Genomic DNA, 22,691 nt, shown 5'->3' with positions numbered 1-22,691 from the left:
ATTGACATGTATACACTAATATGTATAAAATGGATAACTAATAAGAACCTGCTATATAAAAAATAAATGAAATTAAATTTTTTTAAAAAGTGGATGGAGCACTTAGAACTCCCATGAGTTGTCAAAAAAAATCTACGAGTGATATAATATGTTTTCATTATCTTTTGTAAGCAAACTGGGATATAGGACTTTCTAATTTGGCTGCCCTCATTCTTGACAAGTTTCACACGTTTATCTCCTCTAAGTATGTAAATAAGTTACCACCCATAAGTAGTAACTTATTCAGAGAAGACAAAATCATTCTACTTGATCTATTAACTAGAAGTAATCAAAGCTTCTGGATTCCATTTTCTAGACTTATCACTTACTGGCCATAGGATCCTTAGTTTTCTGTCTTACGTCACTATTTGTAAATAAAGAATGTAACCACTAAGTTCACCTAGAAAAAGTGAGCCATGAATACATGAAGTTTTTAGACATATGAACCAAAAGTATTAAGCTACAGTCATCATATTATATACACAGTCCATTTTTTCATATATATGTCATTTCTAATTAAGTGAGGCTTTCAATTTTAACACTGTCTTTTAAATATATTGATTTATTTTCCCCAGCTTTATGGAAAGGAAGGATTATGTTCTAAGAAAATGTAAGCAAGTGATATTTAAAAACTTGTATAATAGAAAATATAATTATTTTCTAAATAACCAGTTCAAAATAAAGCCTTCAATATATTCGAAAAATATTATTTTTAATATTTTATTGTGAAATAGAGGCAGCTATGTGTGTGTTAAGATAATCTTGAAAGAAATATAATAATCACATTGCTAAACATTAGTAGATTCACATTTTTATATTACATTCCTGCTTAAATAGGGAAAAAAAGCTCATCATACTATTATGAACCTAGTATATACGTGTTTCTGCTCAACATTCAAATAAATAAAAATTTCCTCTATTCAAAAATAATCATGTTACACAACCACATATTTTTAAAAACTAGATCTCATTCTGGTTTTCTACTGCCACTAACGGTGGGTATTTCATGGTCAGTCTCTTTTTTAGGATCTACCATATTTTTATACCTTTCCCCACGATGTCTTTCCAGGTATGGCCCCCAGTTAGGAGCTGGTCTGCAGCAGCTTACAATGCGCTGAAGAGCAAAGAAAAAAATGAAATTTTAGAGTGTTAAGTCTCCTTGCTAGCCAAAATGAAATAAGAACCATAGAAAAGTAAAAAATGATCATCTAAATTCTTAATGTACTGTCTACCAAAATAATTGACACTCAAATGTAACCAATTGTTAATAGAATTGTATGAACTACAAAGCCAAGATAATTGAGTATGTAAATGATTTCAAAAGAAAGTGTTTTGTGAACCCATTCAAGCAACAATATCACTTCATATACTTTCACTGAATTCTCAGACATTTCTATCCTGGCCTTAGGGTGAGGGTTAAGTGAGGATCTAAACCAGTGTATGCCTGGGAAGTTTCAAGAACCAAAGAGAGGGTCAAGCCATTGATCTAGATCCACAAAGCACTCACCTAGATCTTGAACCCAATCTGCCTGCTGAGCCTACCCTGTCATTGTCCTATTGAGATGTCATAATCAACTCCCCTAGACCTCCATGGAAGAGGGATAACTCAGGGTCTAAACTGGGTTCAAGAAAGTTACCAGAGTTTTTCCAGTTTTAACATGCTATTACAGTATGTATTATAACCAGATGAAGTTTTAAGGGTGAAAATTATAGATATAAAGGAAAAAGGTCATTCGCTTTGTGTCATCTCAGTAGAACTCAGTATGGGTATAGATACCATAACTTTTAAAGTATAAATAATATTAACATGCTTACTTGAAGGATGGTTCCTTCAGCTTGAATTATTTTTATAATAGCCATAATTGGAATCCAAATAATGCAGAAAATAATCATACGCCAGCCTAGAGCAACTCTCCAGTCAGGGTATGGAATTTGGGCATAATTAGGTCTATGAAATTGTACCAATGACCAGATCAAGATTGCCTGTGAAAGTAAAATATGAAAAGAAAATGGTAAAGATTAAGCTTTATTGCACTAATGATTTCATTTGCACTAAGTATTAGCAATTTGATTCCATTCCTTATCAAAAGCAATTAAAATGAAAATACATTCAAGCCAACTAAGATAATCAGGTAACTAGCCAGAAGATAAAATACTAAATGAACCAATCTAAATAACTTGTATTTGGCTCTGAATAGATTCTTCCAAAATTAGCACTTCCATATACTTATAAAAGATACAAATACTTGTACAACATGTATTTCAATCAAATACTGAAATACAACATGTATTTCACTTATAATAGCATGGTTTTATTCTGTTCTATAAGCTAGCCAGCATATCAATCAATTCAATGAGAATGTAAAGTACACTTTAGTGAACATGCTCTGCACCTTGCTTAGCAGTTGTTTCTATTATTTTCTACTACACAGAGCACCCCTTACTCCACACCCAAAACACACACGCATTCACACATTGGTACATAATTACCAAAGAACCCTTCACTTTCTTATTGAGAAAAAAACAAGCTCAATACATGTTTGGGCAAAACAGTGACTCTTCAAGATGAAAACTAAGGCCAAGTTTTTTAAAAAGTGTTTAAAAAAACCCTACTAGAATGTTGCAGCATTAAAACTAATTATTTAGAAATCTATAAAGCAAACAAAACAAAATGAGCAAAAACTAAAAAATCATCTAGTAGTTCCTCTAAATTTACCTGTCTTGAATTTTATAGATATTCAAGTTTAATTTTAGAATTAAATAGATTAATTTCTTTCATTTCATTACAGTAATTTAAGTTTATTTCACAATTACCATAATTTTACATAACTACGAGAGAATGGCTGAGGGATAGTGGAATCTAATATATATGACTTTATACAAAATAGATGATAATGTATATCATTTAATATCTAATACTTTTGCATTTTAAAGTAAATCCAGTTGTCAAACCTAGTAATCAGTGAAAATTAGCTGGCTAAAAAGTCTAGCTAGATCTTCTAAGTTGGTAAAGCACTTATATTATTATGGAGACTTGTGGAGACTTGTGAAGTAAGGAAAACAATATTTAGTAGCACTGTGAAAATCATTTAGCAAGAATATGGAGCATACAAATATTTTATTTCAGCACACCCAGTTCCCAACCGCTCACTACTTGAACCTGACCTTATAATGTTAAAAACACCCTCTAAAACAAATTCTAGATCAAATTATGTAATGGCCTTTTCTAGGAAAACCTTTGAAGCATGGGGGCAGTGAGAACCAAAGCATCCTCTATAAGGCTTTGCCACTGCCCCACCCCCACCATTATCTCTAGTCCATAGAAATTCTCTGTCCCATTAAGTGTTTATTTTGGCATTCAGCCTTTTACTGTCCTGAGCTTTTATTTAAGGATATCACGTCTATATGTCATGTTTCTCCAAGGAGACATCTTTTGCTTTCCCCCAGCTCCTAAATAGCACCAATTTTTAACATAAACTATTGCCTCTATTGACACATGTGAGTTTCTTTTAGTAATTTCAGATACTAAACACTTCCCATAAAAAATATGCATTAACAACTGAGTGTTGTTTCTTAGCAATTAGTATATTTAGATTGAATTCCTTGAAGGCAGAGACTGGGTCTTAAGCAGAGAGGTTAAGGACATTGTAGATGGCTCAGCATATTTTTTAGGGAATGAGCAAATGACTGGCTTTTAAAAATTTATCCTATTGATAATTTTTAAGTATCTAGGACCTTTAAGTCTATAGGAGCCTGGTTATTTTCTCAAATGGTAACTGTTTAAGCCTATGGCCTCAAAACTAAAACTACAAAGAAAGGCATTGTAATTTAGCCAACTTGGAGGCGCCAGTCATGAAGTAAAAGTTGAAAATCATTACTTTATGACATTAATTTGCCTTACTCTATTCAGTGTGAATAATTCAAGTTTACCTTAGAAGTGTTTAAATATATATATTATTGATACCAAATTCATGGCATGTTAATACTTACCGTCAAAAGGATAGGTGTAATGAAAAACCAGCAAGCTCACCACCATAGCCAGAATATCCACCTTTTTGCTCCAATCATCATTTCTATATCTTCAATGAATCTGTTGCCTCCTAAAAACAACAAAGAGTTCATTCAGCCCTTATTTATACTTTCATTCATTAATCATTGTGGCCCCAAGTCATCTTTCTATGTCTAAACGTTTTCCAATACTACAGCAATGAAGCATATATATACCTTTAACTACATTTTATTCATAATAAATTTTTGTCCAGTATATTATACTTAGCTACTACAGTAAACATAATGAGAAGGAATCAAACTAAGTCATTTTAGTAAAATGTGTAGATAATTCTATAGTCACTATTTACCATAAATCCAGATGATCCCTATTAGTTCCAGTATAGCTGCAATCAAAATGTCCCCTCCAGCACAGAAGTGGTCAATCAGATGAACCCAGTAAATTCCAGCCTACCAAAAAATATCAGTTACTTTTAAGTATATTTTTAATTATTTCTATGATTGATGAGGTACTCAAATTGAATCTTCTAATTTGATTTTAACATATGCTCCTTGGTTTCACCTCTGCCAAAATGCGAAAAGGAATGTTTTCAAATGTGGCTTTAAATATCTCAAACAGGATGTACCTTTTATTCTATACTGACTCACTGTTAAAAAATAAGCATTTAGAATAGTTGATTATCAAAATGATATGCAGTGTGTGCTCTGTAGTAGCTGCCAAGAAATACAGCCTATGTTTATAGTATATAACTTTATTGTAATTGGGGAAATTGTCCATTATTGGGCTTTTTCCCCCTCTGCAAAATATACTTACTATTGAAATTGTGTTATACTGGGGAAAAAACCTGGGCTAAAACTCAGAAAATCTTGATGCAAGTCAGACTTGGACTTGTCACTAAACATCCTCTTAAACCTTGGCTTCCTCATTTAGATTATAGAGTACATTCCAACTAATATTTTGTCTATGAAAAAATACTGTAGTATACCTGAGTCACACAGACGAGGCCAAGGAGAAACAAAATGAAGCAGCAACCCAAAGTTATGGGAACCCTCATTTTCTTCATCACTTTGGGAATTAAATCTTGAATTGTTGTTGTAATCGTTTCTTCAGAAGGGAAAAAATGACATGTCAACTCTTTTGCCAATAATTTTAATCACAGAAATCAACTTCTATTAATCAAATTTACAAGTATGTGTTGAGAATATACGCTGGGCCCTACTTCTTACTTTTAAAAATCCACGGGGTCCTTTCTCTTGCCAGTGACCACTCATCAGTTCTGATAAAAATCAAATGGAGCTCTATTTGTTGTTTTTAGTCTGTGTATAAGGTTTTTCGTTGGTAGCAATTATAAGGTAACAGGTTCCCAAGGGCTGAAGTAGTTTGAATGAGGGTTATAGGGAAGGAAGAATTCTAGTAGAACTAGCAGTTATTTATATTTGAATAAATAACATGGAGACAGAAAGGCCTTCTAGGTTTAAGAAATAAATGTGTTCATGAAACAGGGTACTGGCTAAAAGTAGAAGGATATATGAGTAAAAGGATTAAGAAACATATTTGAGATTTTTGAAGGGCTTTGAAAGTCAACTAGAGGAAGCTGGACCTTATCCTGTAAACTATTAAAATGGTTTATGTAAGAGCACAATATGATGAAATTCAGAATCTTTAGGTGTGTACCCTAGGGGAAATCCCTATGTGTACACAGAACCATGTGCAAGAATAGTCATTGCAGCAGTGTGTGTAATTTTTAAAAATTGGAAATAATCCAAATGCCCATCATTATGGCAACAGATTGTGAATTAATTAGCACTATATGTCTATGTGTCAACATGGATCCATAATACATATAAAAAACAACTGTCAGAATGATATGTATGCTATGAAACTTCACATTTATGTGAAATTTTAAAAATTTATATGTTATTTATGGATACATATAAAATGTATACAAACATGGTCTGAATAACATACATAAGCCATGGTGACAGTTGCTTCTAAGAAGGAAGAAATGTGAATTGTATTAGACAGAGAGACACAGGGGACTTCAAATTTATCTATAACAGTTTAGTTTTCTAAAAAATATCTGAAGCAAATATAAAATATTAATCTCTGCTCCTTTTGGGTGTCTGATACATGAGTACTTTGGATTTTTCCATATCTAAAACTTAAGTTAAAAGGAACTTTCAGAAAGATGATTCTGAGAGTAAAAGCTAGAGGGAGGCAACAAGGGTAAGAAAAGGATGTTTTTAAGTAGAGGAAACATGAGTAAAATATAAGAGGGATATGTTAACATTGGGAGTATTACTTACCAACGGAAGCAAACTGCGAGTCGAGACCCAAAGTCAAAAGCATGAAGAAAAATAATATGGACCAAAATGGCCCACCTGGGAGTTGAGCTAGAGCTTCTGGATAAGCAATGAATGCCAAATCAAAACCTAAGAAAAATGAATGGCATTTTCATTTAAAATTAGTTGCCAAGAAAACTCACATATTTGAACATTTTCAAAATAAGATACTAGAAAAACCTCATTTTAATTTGGCAACCCAATCCATAATATACATTCTTTAGCAACTGTTTCACTTTCACTTTTAAAAGCGTTTGACTGGGTTGTTCTACGATGTGATAATGTGAACATATGACGTGAATTAAGCTAGTGAGATAAATTTTGTAAATGGTACATTTCTCACATAGGAAATCTTAACTATATCAATGATTTTGTTCAGCTGATTTTATTTATTTTTTAATTAATGAAGAACAATTGTCTTAAACGCCAGAAACCTAAATTAGGTCACCTTAGCCTAGAAATTCTAAAAAAATTACACTATCAAGAAAGATATGTTCATGGAATTAACTTTTTAGTCTTTAACTCTCTTTCCAAATGTTTACCCAAAATCACTATAGGTAGTGCCATTTAATTATTTTTTTCATTGTACATTTCACAGCCGTGTAGTGCCATTTTATTTTTTTTATTGAAGTATAGTTGATTTACAATCTTATGTTAGTTTCAGATATACAGCATAGTGATTCAGTAGTTTTTGCAGATTATACTCCATTATAGGTTATTACAAGGTAATGGGTGTAATTTTAGTGCCGTTTTAATTATTATATGGATACCTGCAAAATTGTATGTAATGAAACTATAAATTGAATCTTATTTTCTATTTGTTTTGTTTGTTTTTATTTTTGATTTATTTTAAACATTTTATCAAGAAGGCCCTTTTTTTTATACAGCAGGTTCTTATTAGTCATCAATTTTATATACATCAGTGTATACATGTGAATCCCAATCGCCCAATTCATTCTATTTGATGTATGTTACCTTTAGAGATGCTTTATTTAAAAATTTCAGTCATGTTATATGATACTCAGTTTTAAGTATTTTAAGTTTCTCCAACCTCCCAGAGGACTGATCTAGGAGTCAGGAGAATTAGCTTCTAGCCTAGGCTCTGTCACTTCCTAATGATTCGATCTTCTGCAAGACATAACATTTCTGTGCATCAATCCACTCCTCTGTAAATGAGGAGCTGGATACTAGATGATCTCCAAAGTCCTTTCTAGTCCTAACATTCTATTCTCATTCATCAATCTCTCCATCAAATGATACTAACCATAAATAGAAATTTAATAAGAAAGTCCTACTTAAAACAACCCTAGAACTCTGTTCCTGAGAATCTTTAGCCAGATAATTAAGCATCCCTAGTTAATGTCTTTAAAGTTAGGAAGTTCACTAATCAGATTCCTTTCAAGTTGGACACAGCTGTATACTCAGTCAGTTGTGTTTCTATCTGTATGACATTTGTGCGTTTTAAAATTCAGACCTAATAGTGTAATTTTACGTGGATTAATTTTTATATATAGTCTCTTATATATTCATATATACATATTAACACACACATGTATATATATATATGTATGTGTATATAGATATACATACACACAAATGAAGATAATGCACGTAAAGTGCATAGCATGATGCCTGATACTTGCAATTGTGCAGTAAGTAGTTCCTATTAAGGACTAAACAAAATTTGGAAAAGATATTCTTAAACAAGTGTTCTGTAATGTATTGTTGTTTCTGAGATCATCTAAGAATTATTAAATCATTAAAACAATCAAGTTATATAAGATGAAATGAGAAAGAAAACACAATACCCTAAATCTTGAGTGCTTTAATTGCTGTAAAATAGATCAGTGTTTCTTAAATGAGCTATATTGAGTTAATCAAAGTTAATAATATATAGCATTACATACCTGATTTTACAACTTGAGACTTCCTTTCCAGATATATGAGCCATGTGTCCCAATATAGAAAAAATAGCAAATCCAGTGAACACACTAGTGAGGCAATTTGTCAAACAAATTACAATGGCATCTGAGAAGCAGTTGTTATTGAACTTATTGTAAGATAACAGAGCAACTAAACCACCCTAAGCCACTGACAAGGAATAAAATATCTCTGTGGCAGCATCTTTCCAGACCTACAAGAGAAAATAATATTTAAAAACACACTCTTAATTTTTCATTTGTATAAAATATTTCATATATACAAATGAATAAATATTCATACAAGAACAAAATAAATACCCAAGTACCCACTACTCAGCTTAAGAAATAAAATGTTACTAGTCTATTAAAGCCTCCCTGTGCCCCTTCCTGATCATATCACTCTTCCAACCTCAGTGGTAACTGCTATCCTGACTTCTGTGTTTATCATTTCTTCAATTTTCTTTATATTTTTACTAACCTAAGCAATATGGCATTTAGCTTTACATGTTTCTGAGTTTATAGAAAAGTTTTCTTAAAGCATATAAACTTATACAACCTGCTTTTTCCATTCAGTAGTGTATGAGATTTATCCATTATCAATTTGAACCACATGAAATTTCAATTTTGTAAGTCAAAAATGAAAGAATATAGGCAAATTCATATGGTTCAATTAAATGTATGTAGTTCTGAACATTTTTTTCCACTGCTGTATTGCCCCACTAAATATTGCCAAATTGTGCTCCAAAGTAGTTGCATCACTTTTCACTGCCACCAGCTGGTATGAGAGTTCCCATTCCCCTACATCCTTGCCAACACTGGTCAGAATTTTTAATACTGTCCAAATTAGTGGCTGTGAAATGAGTTTTGATAACCCTAAGTACTTTATAAGGTTTAGCATGTTTTTATGTGTATATACATATTCCATAGTCTTTTCCTGTGAAATTCCTGTTCATACTTTTTGCCAATTTTTTGTTTGGGTTATTTGCCTTATTTGAGCTCTAGGAATTCTTTACGTACTTCGGATTCTAATCCTTTAGCTGTTATATATGTTAGTTTTTTTCTCCCAATTTGTGGCTTATATTTTTCACCTCAACATTGTGTCCTTTGACGAACCAAAGATTTTGTTTTAATGTAACTGAAGGTATTCATCTTTGATTTTATGTATTGTTCTTGATTTCTCTGACTTAAAAAAAGAATCCTTAGCCCAAGGTCATAAAGCTACTATCCTATATTTTCTTCTAAAAGACTTAAGGTTTTGCTTATATCCTTAAGTTTTCAGTTCACCTGAAATTGATATTATGCATATTAAATTAGAAATCCCAACACACTGTTTTCTAAATGGAATATCAATTATCTGAAGATAATTGATATTATCAATTATGTCCAAAGATAATTGATATTTTCAATTATATCATTTGGATATCAATTTTATATCAATTGGATAGTCCATCCCTTTCCCACTGACCTGCATCTCCACCTCTGCCACATATCAAGTTCCATATGTTCATGAATCTGTTTCCGAGATTACTATTCTGTGCCACAGGTCTGTATGTCTATACCTAGGCTAACACCACATTGTTTTTATACCTATAGCATTATAATATTGTTTCATATCTGGTAGGACAAGTCTTCCTCACTTCCTCAGAAACACCTTGCTTTTTTGCCTTTTCTCCTTTGCATAAATTTTAGAATAAATTTTCAAGTTCCATGGAAACGGTGCTGGGAATTTGGTTGCAATTCTATTTACTCCACATATCAACTTGGGGACAATAAAAACATTACTTCTTAACAAGGGTGGTACTAGGCAGTTTTTGAAGAATGATGATACATTTAGGCATCCCCTCAGTCATCCAGTACCCTCATTCCATGTTTTGATTAGAGCCCCACGTGGCTGGCCTCATCTCTCCATCTAATTCGACCCCTTTATCATTCCCCCTTTCACAATTTACCCCTCCTATGTCTCTGCTAAAGGACAATAATAAATCTTGAAACAAACCTAGGTAAATCCATTTTAATAGTAAAATTCTGTAGATATAACATTACCCCAAAGAAAAATCTAATTGTGAAGACTTCACATAATAGGGCTGGCATATATGTAGGCAAAAGTGTGTTTTTAGTCCATCTGAAAACAGGACTGGTCAGTGGAAGGCAGGCCATATAACATGCTGACTAACAGTTCTTGCTCTGGAGTCAAAAAGAATGAAGCCTAAATCCAGTACGTCTCACTTTCATTGAATTTGATTTATTTAACATCTTCAAGCCTGTTTCATCATCTATAAAGTGGAGATGATGATGATGATAATAATAGTAGTAATAATTATGTGTCCTAGGAAGGATGTGAGAATTAAATGAGATAACATATGTAAAGCAATTAGTAGGATACTCAGTGATAACTATTATTGTTTTTATGGAAAAGAAACATGAACTGATACTCGGTTTCTTTTGTGGAAGTTAAAAACAATAATTTTCTCCTTGAAAGATATGTAATCTATTTCCAATTTCAATTGAAATAAAGTTGTTAGGGGTGAAATAAATACTTACTAGGCCTTCAGAATACAGCTTGATGTTAGATTATTATTACATTTTATTTCTCACAGGATTTTTTATATAGAAGTGAAATATATATATATAATATATATACTGGCAGGAAGCCAGTAGGAAGTAAAGTGGATGGATAAATAGATGGATAGATAGACAGCTAGATCACGGTTAGTTCACTTATGTATAACAAAATCATGTGAGAAAAAAATGCTCTCTTATTTCTTAGGCGGTTGTACATATTAAGAAATGAACAACAGGCTTATGTTGGTCTCTCAGCTGCTTTGACTTGATACATTATGTATGCATATGTGAGTGGGGGTAAGGAGGCTGGAGGTCGTGTGGCAGGTTTGCGTTGTGTAAGAATGCTACTGCATACCATGATGTACCTAGGCTGCAAATAAAAGTGAAATATAGTTCCAAACATAGTTATAATCTCTGTATCTACCCATCTCATAGCTATATACAAGATTATTTGTTGAGTGATTAGGAAACCTTAATTCAAGTGCAACAGCAGGCTATGTAGATTTAATTAAATGTGACTCTTCCTGGGTCTCAACTTCATCACTGTAAAATGACGGAGTTAGTAAAATAGTCACTGGAGGCCCCTCTAGCTATAAATTTCTATGGTTCTCTACTCTCCTAGAGATATCAGTAGAGTTCAAATACTTAAAGAAAAGGAAAAAAATATATACTTATGATTGCATGTTTAGAATATGGATTGGAGAGGAATAAAAAACATCTAAGAAAAAATTCTCATTGCCAGCAAACCCAAAGAAGGCATGAGGGTAGTGTTTGTGTTGGGGAGAGGAGGTAGGATGATTAAACTGTATGTTTCATAAGGAGCTTTAGGCTTAGCTCTGATGTTTTAAAGACAATAGAGACACCGAAACACAGACCAGTATGAAATAGTCATATAAAATTTTCTGGATAGTTTCATGGAGCTATAAAGCCCAGGTGATCTGAGGCTTGTAAAAGCCACTTAAAGGAATATCAAAGGGGTTTTTCAACTGTGCTCCATGTTATGAGGTTTAAAGAAAATGGAGGGTCCACTTCTTAGGGAAAATGTTGCATCTACAATAATATAGTATTATATAACAGCAATAATTAAAATACTTGTGTCCTCATATTTATATAACAGTTTACCATTTCAAAGAACATTAACATATTTTATCTTGTTTAATAACCTAACAGAGGGAAGATGGTGAGTCCCAACTTCCATTTTATTTGCTTCTCATGCATTACCAAAAATGGTCTAGATGGAAAGAGACTAACAGACAAGATTAAAAGATATGAGGCCCAAGATAAATGAAGAAATCAATAGTGGCCTACGGACACATCAAACTATGTTAATCTCCAGCACATAAACAATAAAAGTTCATGGTTCTAAAATAATTTAGGGTTTTTTGGTTAATTATTGAGTAAAAATTATTTGGACACACAAAAAGAAGGTAACTGAAGGCCAGAAACTGACCTCTCAATTTTCAAAAAGGTAAAGGATGGATTTCCATGACTAAAAACTGATAAATTTGACTTGCTTACCAGAAATGTTCTACAACAAATAATTAAATATCCAGATTGTGAGTATTTAGAAAGTCACAATTGCTGGAAATTAGCATGAGTTCCACAAAGAATACCATAGCATTTCCATTTCCATAGCCTAATATCCATTTTGGCTAACACTACTAATATGGTAGATATTATAGTGTTTCTTGATTTTAATGTAATATCGTGGGGTTTTACCTGACCAGAAGCTTAATGTGTTCCAAGAATGTGACATGACTACTAAAAAAGTGAAACTGTTATTAGCCTGTATCAATAGAAGCATAGTATATAGAGTACACTTACAGACAATGCTGTCTGCAGTCAAAATTGTAAAAGATTTTATGTACCTATGATACACACAGCCATTGTCTGGAGATGGACTAATATTATAAGGGGTTACCATGGCACATATTTATGTGTCTGGTACAAGTAACAGTTTTGTTTATGGAATGCTTCATCCATTTCAAATTTATGTTTTAACTTCATAATATTAACTTTTGATACTAACTTTTGAAGACAATTAAAATTTATATTAGACCATTAAACCATCAGCTATAATCTTTAAATCTACTACGAGTTTATCTGATAAGTCACATAGCCCTAGTCATCAATTTGTGGGTATTCATGCATGAAATATTCTTTTTCAGATTAATAAGCCCCAAATCCTTTTGGTCAAATAGAATCAGTTTGAATAAAATGACTTTGAAAATCCTATTGCTAAAAATGATTGTCTCACTTCCAATAAGAGAGCATTAGTGCCATGTTCAATAGTTAAATCAGACATCCTAGGGGACGGAAACACTAATAAACTTAAGTACATATTCTTTTGCACGCTACTATATTATGACACTCCATGGCAATCAAAGATTTTCAATATTGGCTTTTAAGTTTTACCTCCTCAGATAATTTGAAATCCAAATTGTCTTACCTCAGCTTCCCTAAGTTTTGTAAAATTTGACTGTGCTCCAATATAGTATGAAATGCCTTTTGATGCACCATCCAGAGTTGCCCCTCGGATCAGCAGGATGAGCAAGGCAACATAGGGGAAAATAGCTGTAAAATATACCACCTACCAAGAAGAACAACCAAAAGCTAATGTTATTTTTTTAAATCATGGTGTATAATTATATACAAATAAAGTTATTAGCCAGTTGAAATTAGTAAAATAAAGTATCAAAGATTTCATTAGGTTATTAATGTCCGATAATACTAATACCAATGTGGGCATAACTTTCTCTTTCTGTTCTCACCACTCTCAAATGATCCACTTTCAAAACACTCTGATGTATGAAGCAATATTTACCAGGTTTGTGTTGTAAATACTCAATACATTAACAATGGTGACTTGGAATCTAGATCGAGTGCCTTCCTAAATGTATCCTAATAAATGTCTGAGGGGACTGAATAGCACCTCTTGGTAAATTACTGCATTGATGTGGGAAGGGAAATGATTTTAAACCCTGCTATGATACTCAATCCCCAAGGAGAAGGAAAATCTCCTAGTAGGTGTCCAAATCCCACGAAAGTTGATTAAGTGAATACTTAATCAACACTTGCTATTATTATCCTTAAAGCTACCATTAAGAGAGTTTGATAGCACACATATATACGTGTGAACTGCTTGTGTCCTAGATAATACATGGTTCCAGATGAGCAGACTGCCTTTGAGGCTGGCTTTTCATTAATGTGGATGATTTCTTTGGTCCATAGATGTCCTATGTTTGACAATATGCCCAAGGAGATGATTTAAACAAGTCATCCAGAGACCAATAAAAATTAATTGCGTGGATAAATGGCTTTTAATGTATTCTTTCAATATTAACATCAAAAAGGAGCCAAAGGTTTCAAAAATGTGCAATTGCAACATTATTTTGGAAAGTTTCCACTGACTTTGTGATGTTCACTGTGTTTTTCTGATCTAACAGCATGTCTCATTACAATGTAACATTAATTGACTGTGCTAGATATTGTACCAGAACACAAAGATAGTATCCACAGTTATTCCTGTCGTCTTTCTTTAAGGAAATTTCAGTCTAGTAGTTACAAACACATACACATTTACTTTTCTGAGTACTGTCCAACTGCTCACAGAGAAAATTTCATACTGTTCTCTGAAATTGCCACAATGTTCTCTGAAAGTTTAAAAAATAAAACAATGAAGTGGGAAATGTTTTTCAGAAGAGGACTCTGCTGAGACAAGGTTCTGAGTCAATTTTGGCAAGCTTTAAGAGAACAATGGTATAGTTTTTTTCCTTCTCTCTCTAACAAGGAGAATCCTGACACTGTCACCCTATATAACCTATATAACAAGGATCTAAACTTTCCAAACCAAACATTGCAATATATAATTCCATTCAAGATGCTTCTTTATTATAGTAGGACAGAAATACTCCCAAGCCTCAGAATGCTGTATCAGCTAGAAGGGCCCAAGTTTAGAGAAATTGCACACATCTAGTACTAATTTTTGCTTGTTTTGTTTTATTTTTAATAATAGCAGGGTTCTTATGTATTTTCTTAGAGCGAGGCTGCCTACTTAGAAAGCTTTTCACACATTTGAATGTTCCCATCATAGAAAAAACATGCATTTGGTACTACCTGGCATTGAACTACAATGAAATTGGAAAACAGCTACATCAATGTCTAATGTGTTTTCTAAATTACCTTCCCAGAAGACTTGATTCCTCTAAATAGTGCTGCTCCAACTATGAGCCAGGCCAGAAGAAGACAAAATGCTAAATACCACACAATGACTCCAGTCTCATCCAATCCACTTGACCGTTGACGCCACTTTACTGAAAACACATAAGCCCTTTGATGAACACACAATCACTTGTCTTTTTTTTTTTTTTTTTTTTTTTTGCGGTACGCGGGCCTCTCACTGTTGCAGAGCACAGGCTCCGGACGCACAGGCTCAGCTGCCATGGCTCATGGGCCAAGCCGCTCCGCGGCATGTGGGATCTTCCCGGACCGGGGCTCAAACCCTTGTCCCCTGCATCGGCAGGCAGACTCTCAACCACTGCGCCACCAGGGAAGCCCCACAATCACTTGTCTTAATACATTGAATTTTTTAATATCTTTCATCCAGGGAGAAGCTTCATGAGTACTTTATTAATACATCAACATTGTGTGAGTCTTTTATTGATACAGTTGTATGGAGGGGCAAACATAGTTCAGTGAAAAATTAGGCTCTGAACTTTCTGGTCGACTGCAGCCAATCCAAAGATCCAAACCCCAGAATAAAAGACACAGTCATTCCTTTAGCTATGATTTTACCCTAATATTTCAAAGCCCCTGTATGGAAAGAATTTAACCTTACATCAGATTATTTCATTTTACTTGTTACGGTAGTTTTTTCTCAAGTTCAAATGATGGAGAAAACATTTAAATTGTATTAAATATTTTCTTATTCATCATACTTGTAGTTATCAAACCTAAATGGTCCCATTATTTATACCTTTTTCAAAGGTATAATTCCATGATTTCCACTAGGGACATATATGGATCTAGGATTTTAATTCTTAGCTTGATATTTGGAACATTTCAAGGTCCAAATTTTAAAAGGGTCACAAAGAGCAACAACATGGAGCTGAGGAAGAGCTCATTACAGCAATAGTCAAAGAAGTTATGTAAGGGTAAAGGGTAGGTATACAGTAAGGAGATAAAAGAGAGCTCAGTTAAAATTAATAAAAGCACATATAACCCCAAACATCTATTTTTGCCATATAATGACAATTATAAGCAAAATGGATAATGAAGAATCTCAGCCTTAAATAGCAATTTTGCCCCCAATATTACTCATCACCCACCTGTTTATCATTAGAACTTGCTCATTAGAGTCTAAAAGTTGCATATTTTTCCTTCACAGCAATGCCCTAGCTTATAGCTAATAAACACTGTATAAATCATCACTGAGAACATTGTGCCCATTTAATAACTAATTTATAAATGGCAATCTATTAACTATGAGCTAATTTTGCAGGCTACTACTACTCACACAGGCTAGGTAAACATTTGAGTCAAACGAAGTATAATTTGCTCTGACTTGACTCCCCACACCCTTTTTTTTCTACTTATATGGGTTAAGAAAAGAGCGGATCAATATTTTATGGTTATAAACATTTTTAATAACATCCGTTTAAGATGTAGATAATTTACTGTACTCACTTCCAATATTGTTCACTGGGAAGCCGCCCTGGCTGATAAACTTCACTTCCATTGATGCAGGTAAAATTGTTGGTGTCTACCCAGCTTTTATTCACTTGGAAGATTTCACCTAGCTTTATACTCACATTACAATGTGTCACTAAAAATTAGAAAAAAGAATACATACACAGACACATACTTAGTTTTAGAAGAGTACTTACCTGGAAAAAAAAGTTTTAATGATGAAATATTTAAAGTACTGTCTAAATTGTTACTTGGTGAAGGTGGAGTAGAAATCTTACAAATGGAATAAGCCATGCACATTCAGCATCTGAAATCCTCTCTACTACTAAGCTGGGGGTGAGTATGAAAATATCTGCTTTTTTAAATTGTGGTTCTATTTAGAGTAATAACAGCTATAGAGTAACAATCATTTCAGTTGGGACTTAGTGCTCTAAGGAGCTTTTCATATGTGGACTTATTTAACCTATATAGATAAATGACACCTTTAAATTCCTAAGAGGTGTTAAATCTTTATCACTTTATCCTCCAATATACACAGGCAATCCCAGTGGTAATAGTCTACAATATGGATGCTACATTGTCCCAAAGATTAGCAACACTCAACCATCAACTGAAACACTACTACTATCATAAATAGTGCTTTTCCCTCTTACCACGTTCCCATTTTCTTCCTTTTCTTGATGCCCACAACTTAGGCCTGCAAGAAGTACTCCAAGTAGTGGTTTAGCCTTACTGGGTGCCCTCAGAAATTAACATATTGCATTAATCAATTTTCAGGTTATACATGCTTTATTCTGCTTTTATCAATAACCTATGGCTCACTTAAAATTGAACCTAAATTGGTTAGAAAATGATTTAACCCTTTAATCTTCTTAGAAAATATAAAAGAATGATGCAGAGTTATAATATTTTTTAAATAAATAAATGAATTTTACCTACAGGAGATCTGCTACAGGTTTTATCTGCCCAATAAGAACAAGTTTTCCATGGTAGTTCACGTTGAAAAGAAGCAAACATGTAGTAAAGACTATGGGCAATTATGACATTATAATAGATTGTCACAAAAATGGATATCAGGACCATTGTAATCCCCACACCTGGAAAAGAGAACAATTAAAATAAAAAAAGAGAAATTTGTTGTCCTAATTATTAAAGCTGCATCTCAATTTCCACAAAATCTATTTTAAAATGAGAAAACTGTTTCAAACAATGTTTTTTTTCTCTCTCTCTCTCTTTTTTATGTGGGGAGGCAGTACTACTGTCTGAGTAGCTTTCTTCTCAAAATTATTTTGATGATTGACTTTCTGAGACAGTTTTTTAGTTGATCAGAAAAAGGTTCTAAGATCAAAGACCTGTATTAAGCCATCGAATTCACATAAGGGAAAACCATGTTCATTATTCTTTCTTATTAAGTCTATAAATTCTGGTCAGAGTGGATACTACTAAAAAAAAAAAAAACTATTCAAAGCTCATATCCTATCGACTGGCTGACCAATACTTCCCTCTTCATCTATAAACCAGCATTTTTAAAAACATCTTTATTATAATTGCTTTACAGTAGTGTAGTAGTTTCTGCTTTATAACAAAGTCAATCAGCTATACATATACATATATCCCCATGTTTCCTCCCTCTTGCATCTCCCTCCCTCCCACCCTCCCTATCCCACCCCTCTAGGTGGTCACAAAGCACGGAGCTGATCTCCCTGTGCTATGTGGCTTCTTCCCACTAGCTAGCTATTTTACGTAAACTGGGACCAAGTGAGAGAGTGGCATGGACATATATAAACCAACATTTTGACAAGTAGAAGATAAATCCTCTGAATGAATGTCCTAAAAGGAGAGTGTACAGCATTTCTACAAGTGCATGTAAAGAAAATTCAATAATTCAGTAACAATCGAAATTTAAACTTCTGAAATTCCTTTAACTCAGTAGTTTCAAAATACAGCAAGCATATTGAATGTAACTCCTATGTTAAGACTAGCTTTTGTGACAGAGCAAGAGAGTGGCATGGACATATATACACTACCAAACGTAAAATAGATAGCTAGTGGGAAGCAGCCACATAGCACAGGGAGATCAGCTCGGTGCTCTGTGACCACCTAGAGGGGTGGGATAGGGAGGGTGGGAGGGAGGGAGACGCAAGAGGGAAGAGGTATGGGAACATATGTATATGTATAACTGATTCACTTTGTTACAAAGCAGAAACTAACACACCATTGTAAAGCAATTATACTCCAATAAAGTTGTTTTAAAAAAAAGATCAAGGAGACATATCAACAAAGAAAAAAAAAGACTAGCTTTTGAGGTAGCTTCCTTAATATTCCAGCACTATATTCTATTCACCTCGCTATAAATACATTTTTGATGTTACACTGAAGCCTTTACAAGTAGTTTTCAGCAGCTAGCACATACGAAAATGATATCTAATCTTCAAACAGAAAGGCTATTGGATGTTTAATAACAATGAAAGCATTTAAAAAAAAACTTCTCCTAGTGTCCTATTCCATGAGGAGCATCCAAGAAAAACTAGTGACCTGCCCTTCAACTCTTCTGAATGAGGCGTTCTAAAGGATATGCAAAAGCAAGAAGACAAAGACCACATATGAAGTAGAAAAAAAGCCAGAGCCATAAAATGAATGCACAAGACTGTGTCCCAAGAGCATTCAAAAGGTGAAAACAGGAAAATAATGACACCTTTACAACTCTCTCATATCCTTCTTAACCCCCACCATATCGGCAGCCCAAGCTAAAGAGAAATATAAATTAACATTTGATTTCTAAATTCGACAGTGTCAAATAGTCAGAAAAGCAACGTATGCCCTTTTGCCTTTAATATGAGGACAGCTCTACGCAGGAATAGACCAATAAGCACAATAAGGAAAACACTTTAATACCAACCTTGAAACAATGGTAGAATCCTCCAAACTGAAACTGGACCTAAGCTAGCAAATTGTCCCAGTGAGCACTCTAGGAAGAACAAAGGTAAACCAGCCAGTGCTAGCATAATCGCATAAGGTATCAAGAAGGCACCTAGAAAACACACACAAAGAACAAAAGCACTATTATATGCCCAAATCTTGATGGCACTTTGACAACTAGCACAACATTTTGAAAGCATTCTGATATAGCGGAGTCAGAGAGTACTGGGTTTAAGCTCCAAATTTACTACTGTCTGTGAGAAAATAGTTGATTCTCTAAATCTTGGATTCCTCATCCATGAAATGGGGATGCTAGTATTACCTAATGAGGTTGCTGTGATTATTAAAAGCAATAGCCTGGGGCTTCCCTGGTGGCGCAGTGATTGAGAGTCCGCCTGCCGATGCAGGGGACACGGGTTCGTGCCCCGGTCCAGGAAGATCCCACATGCCACGGAGCGGCTGGGCCCATGAGCCGTGGCCGCTGAGCCTGCGCGTCCGGAGCCTGTACTCCACAACGGGAGAGGCCACAACAGTGAGAGGCCCGTGTGCCACAAAAAAAAAAAGAAAAAAACAATAGCCCATAAAAAGCAATCCAGAGAAGTTGAATGGTCACAGGCTTTGGAGCTAGATAGCCCTAGCTTTATATCCTGGCTCCATCATATACCAGTTATGTGACCTGGGGCAGTTTACCTAACCTCTTAACCTTGGGTTCCTCATAAATGGGAAGAACAATGCCAACTCATCAGTTTGTGGTAAGGGTTAAATCATAGAGCCTATGTGAAAACACTTGGCAAAATGGGCAGGCACATAGTATATTTTCCAAGTTAAGTTCCCTCCTTTCTCCTTAAAAAACAAACAGTTTTTAAGACTTAGGGTTCAAATGTTAAATGTGGCTCAAAGTGGAAGTTACTGCAGCTAAGTTCAGTATTCTCCAAATAGTCATAAGGGTCTTCACTCAACGTTAATAAGAAACATTATTTTTGGTGGAAGAATCTGAACAACTGAGATGCATTCAGAATTAATTTTCAATTTCATAAGGACTACATTCTGGCCAGTTAAATGAGAGTGGTAGTATCATGTGCAGCTTTGGGGAAATGTCCTTAAAAGAAAGGAGGCACGTCTTTCTTCACGTTTCCACCAGCCTGGTAACAGAACAGCTCAGCAGCAACTTGGACCACAAGGTGGAAGATGTATGTTGAAGATGACAAAGCAACAGAGTATAACAAACCAGGGCTCCCAATATGTTTATGAATCTCCCGTGCCCACACTGAATTGCTTGTCTTTTAATCAACTCTTTTTGTTTAAGTTATTGTTGCAGTGAAATATTATTCAGCTTTAAAAGGAAGGAAATTCTGACAAGGGCTACAACATGGATGAACCTTGAAGACATTATGCTAAGTGAAATAAACCAGTCACAACACAACGAATATTGTGTAATTCCACTTATATAAGGTACGTAGCATAGTCAAATTCATAGAGACAGACAGTAGAATGGTGGTTTCCATGGCATGTGTGGAGGGGAGAATAGGAAGCTAGTGTTTAATGAGTACAGATTTTCAGTTGGGAAAGATGAAAAAGTTTTGGAGATTGATGGTGGTGATGGCTGCACAACAATGTGCATGTACATACTGCCACAGAACTGTACATTTAAAATTGGTTAAAATGTTAAGTTGTATATTTTATATACTTTATGACAATTTTTAAAATGCCAGAAAAAGTCAATGTTAGCAACAGTCAATGTGCATGATGGGAATATTTTCCAAAATCTTTGAGGTGCTCCCTTGGGTACCAGTAAGATCAAAATTCAAAATTCTATTGTTAGAGACAATGTTACTGGGCTTCACTCAATTTTATTTGATGAAATAAGAAATTAAATGTTAATATAACCACAAGTACATGCCAAAGGAAGTGTTATCACCCAACTATTAAATATTTAAATCCTTCAATGCTCTATTCTTACTTCCCTTTCAGTTTGTACGCCCTACACTGACATGAGGGAATTTCTTACACATCTAGAGCTTCAATTGTCATTTATATGCAGATGCCTTGCAAATGTATGTTTTCACTTATTTCCCTGAGATCAATTATTTTATGTTTCAAAGTCTCCTCAAACTCAACATGTCCAACACCAAATTCATGATCAGCACCCCCATACTTGGTTATTTCCCATCCATTCAATTGAGTAGGCCATAAAGCCAGGACCTTCACTCTCCTTTACATCTCATATCCTAGTATAAGCTCCTGTGTCATCATGTACTTCTTGTTATCACTTATCTCATAAATATTTTACATGATTTCTGTGAGTATTTGATTGATTAATGTCTATCTCTCACACTAGAGTGCACATTCCAGGTGAGTAGAGACTTTTTTTTTTTTTTTTTTTGGTATGCCGGCCTCTCACCGTTGTGGCCTCTCCCGTTGCAGAGCACAGGCTCCGGATGCTCAGGCTCAGCGGCCATGGCTCACGGGCCCAGCTGCTCCATGGCATGTGGGATCTTCCCGGACCGGGTCACGAACCCGTGTCCCCTGCATCGGCAGGCAGACTCTCAACCACTGCGCCACCAGGGAAGCCCCGAGACTTTATTTTTGCTCAAAGTCATATTCCCAGAATACAGCACAGTGCCCACCCTTTATGTGGGTGTTTAATAAATACGTGTTAAATAAATCTTTAAGCTCTGAACTCATAATTGGGAAATAAGTTTGATATGAAAAATATATAAATGTAATTCCTCTCCTTCCTGTCTATATGAAGATTTGAGTTATTCCCCAAGCAGGGTTAGTGGATTACACTTTGACACTCATCTTGAGATTACCCTGGCTATTGCTTTTAGTTCTGCGTTTTAGTTCAGTGCCATTTTGTACATTTACCTGAATTTCTTGAATGCTTCTAACTTGTCTAGTACAATGATTCCTGTATCTATCCCCTCTCATTATCTAATCCAAATATACTGTTCAATTCCTTGGGTGGAGAATAGTATATACTTGAGGCTCACAAGTGCAGGTAGAAGTCCTGGGGATGGGGATGAGGGTAAGGGAATGGGAGAGTTTATCTCAGGACTCAAACTCTGTGGGTTCAAGACGTGCTTTTGCTGCTAATTTCAAATGAGTTTACTTAACATCTGAATCTGTTTCTGCATTTCCAAAAGTAGACACAGTATTAAAAATACCTATAGCACAAAGTTATTTTGAGAACTCTGTGGAGGAATGACC

General features: G+C 34.4%; 1 pseudogene; it reads right to left on the bottom strand.

The window, feature by feature from the left end:
• Window positions 1-1,006: 1,006 nt before the first annotated feature.
• On the bottom strand, window positions 1,007-19,585 carry LOC132482139 (sodium- and chloride-dependent neutral and basic amino acid transporter B(0+)-like; annotated as a pseudogene).
• Window positions 19,586-22,691: the final 3,106 nt, after the last annotated feature.

The sequence above is a fragment of the Mesoplodon densirostris genome, chromosome X (assembly GCF_025265405.1).
Source record: "Mesoplodon densirostris isolate mMesDen1 chromosome X, mMesDen1 primary haplotype, whole genome shotgun sequence".
NCBI lineage: Eukaryota > Metazoa > Chordata > Mammalia > Artiodactyla > Ziphiidae > Mesoplodon > Mesoplodon densirostris.
Note: the sequence above shows the minus strand (reverse complement) of the source record. Positions and strands in the feature narration are given on the sequence as shown.